The sequence below is a fragment of the Nicotiana sylvestris genome, chromosome 6, assembly GCF_000393655.2.
Source record: "Nicotiana sylvestris chromosome 6, ASM39365v2, whole genome shotgun sequence".
In the NCBI taxonomy this organism is placed as follows: domain Eukaryota; kingdom Viridiplantae; phylum Streptophyta; class Magnoliopsida; order Solanales; family Solanaceae; genus Nicotiana; species Nicotiana sylvestris.
This window is the reverse complement of record NC_091062.1, coordinates 171,933,827-171,936,736: the sequence shown is the minus strand read 5'-3', so window position 1 is coordinate 171,936,736 and position 2,910 is coordinate 171,933,827. Positions and strand designations below refer to the sequence as shown.

Sequence of the window (2,910 nt, the reverse complement as noted above, 5' to 3'; positions counted from 1 at the left end):
GAAGGAAGGATCCTCAATTTATAGAAATCCAAACATTTTCCTCCAAGAAAAGAGACTAACAACATATAGGAGATTATAATTTCCTTATAAGAAAAGGAAAACTCAATTATGGTAAATATGTTGTCATTTTCCTTTAAGAGATAGAAAAACCAAATAATGTAAGAAAATCAGGACAAACACCTAACACACACTACATAAAATGGCGGAGTAGATTCTTTCGTCCGACCTTCCGAACCAAAACTGTACAAGTTACAACCGACTCTGGATCTTATTCTTTGCAAATTTTCACAATAAACTTTACAGCTTATTTGGATGATTGTTACATATTGTGTTATAATTGTATTATGACTTGAAATACAATGTTTGTTGTGATTGTTACTTAAATTTTATTGTATCGTATTGTTTTATCCATCGTTACGTAATGATGAAAAGTGTCACCCTATGGAACGACCGATTTGGTGTGATTGTGTGATTACCTTATTGTTTTCTCTTATTTTTTTCCTTTTTTATTATTACATAATCTTATTTTATCATTTACCCTACCTTTTTATATAATAATATTACCTCATATCTTATTTTTTCTTTATAATATAATAAGTTTATTCTTCATAATTATTGGTGCATGACGTCATGAAACGATGACAAATAATACAATCTATTCAAATATTGTATACATCAAAACATACGGTACAATACTATACAATACATTATGAATCTAAACAAGCTGTTAAACATAAAAGGGCGACATGAATATAAACCAAATCAAAGGAGGTGAAGCATTATATAGGGTATGAACTTTCAGCATTGAAAGCACAACATCAAAAGTTTTCGTCACTTCTGTGATCTGCGGAAATTAAGTACAGATCTTTTTGTTTTGTTGCACTTAATCCCTTCTTCTCAGTCATATCTAGATCTTCTGGACTAATTCCATATGGAAGTGCCCAGTTAAAGTGGTAGAGGAGCCGAGTCAGTGGATGTTTAACATTAGCTAAACCAAATTGCATTCCTAGACAAATCCTAGTTCCTGCACCAAATGGTATAAACTGAAAGTGATTTCCCATAAAGTCAACAGAAGAATTATCAAATCTCTCCGGTATAAAACTCTCAGGATCATGCCACCTTTTGGGATCTCTTCCAAGTGCCCATGAATTGATTAGTACTCTGGTCTTGAGAGGTATTTAATATCGATCAATATATGTTTCTTTCATACATTGCCTGGGCAGAAAAGGACTTGGAGGATGTAGCCTTAACGTTTCATTAATGACTAACTTTAGATATGATAATCTATCAAGATCTTTTTCATCAAAACTTGTCTTTCCTTTGAAAACTTGTCTCACTTCACTTTGTTCCTTGGCCTTAATTTTTGGATTCCTCATCATTTCCGATAGAGCCCATGTAATAGTTGCAGCTGAAGTTTCAGTTCCAACGGCGAACATGTCTTACATCAACAAAAAATAAGTACATAAATAAAGACAACTGATTCATACACATATAAGGTAATAGACTATCCAATGAGAGTATTGTACAAAAATATTTAAGGAGAAAACTTACAGAAATTACTGCTTTTATGTGATCATTTGTGATTGGAAATTGGAGTTTACCATTCTCCTTAATTCTTAGGAGAACATCAACCAAATCTTCACCTCCAAACTCACTATTTCCCTTGCTGTTGAGTGCTCGATTCACAATATGTTCACTAACGATGTTCTCTAGAGCTGCATCAACCTTCTGATGCAGCTTTAACAATCTCGATTTCACCCCACTCATCTTGTGAAGTAATTTCCAAGAAGGGAATAAATCAGCCACATCAAATCCTCCTAATGAATCCAGTGTTTCCCTCAACAAATTTATCAACTCTTCTTGATTATTTTGTACTCCTCCAAAGGCTGATCTACGTGTCACAGAGTTTGTATAGTGAAGAATATTTTGTGTTATGTTGACAATAGAACCATTCATGGATTGAATTGATGAGACGAGACTCGAAATATCATCTTTCTGGATTGAACTAAAAGATTTAACCATCTTGGCACTTAGAAGTTCCGTAACACATAAGTACGCATTTGTCTCCAATTGTCACCATATGGTGCAAATGCAATGTCCTTACTGTTGTAAGTAGTAATGTTTATGGATGTAAGTTGTGGCTTAGCAGAAATAGCAAGTTCGTGAGATTTTACAACTTGTTTTGCCATATTAGGTGATGGTATGACTACAGAAGGAATTTCTCCAAGTTGCAAATACATGATAGGCCCATATTTCTAGCTATTTTTTTAAGAGTGCGATGTGGAAATGCTCCTCTCAAATGGTGGATACTTTCAATAAGGGGAAGTGCCCATGGACCTGGAGGCAACTTTTGTTGTTTTGATTTATTTCTCTTATCAAATAGAACAAAAAGGAAGGAAAAGAAGATGAGCAGTGCAATAAAATTGAAAGTAGAGAAATTATGAATGATCTCCATTTTTTAAAAGGGAGCTTTAGATGTATATTGCTTCCGTAAGTTTTAGCAGGCTTTTATAGCAAGGCACATCCAATGCATAACAGTTAACATGTTAGTTACACCTAAATAAACCATTACAAGTACGTTTAGTTAACTATGTATGTCAATCTTTTGTTAAAATTAATTATAACGTCTCATACTTGAGGAACCGTCTTCAGCAGGTAGTTTTCTCTATTATGTGTGGGTTTGTACATTGTTTGGTGGTAGTTACCCAATGAAAATATTGAGAGAGATTGCGTAAAGATTCACTTTCTCATATCACTCTCTAGAGCATTATTTGGATCTATTTATTTGCATTCTATTGCAAAAAATAAGAATATAATAAGAAAATAGATTGAAACATAAAGAATTATAAACGTTCATCACTTTGGACATATAGAAAATCAGCATAAGAAAATTAGAGTCCTACAAAGATA

The 2,910-nt window shown here is 33.2% G+C and overlaps 1 pseudogene; it reads right to left on the bottom strand.

The window, feature by feature from the left end:
• Nucleotides 1–646: 646 nt before the first annotated feature.
• Nucleotides 647–2,455, bottom strand: LOC104217404 (premnaspirodiene oxygenase-like; annotated as a pseudogene).
• Nucleotides 2,456–2,910: the final 455 nt, after the last annotated feature.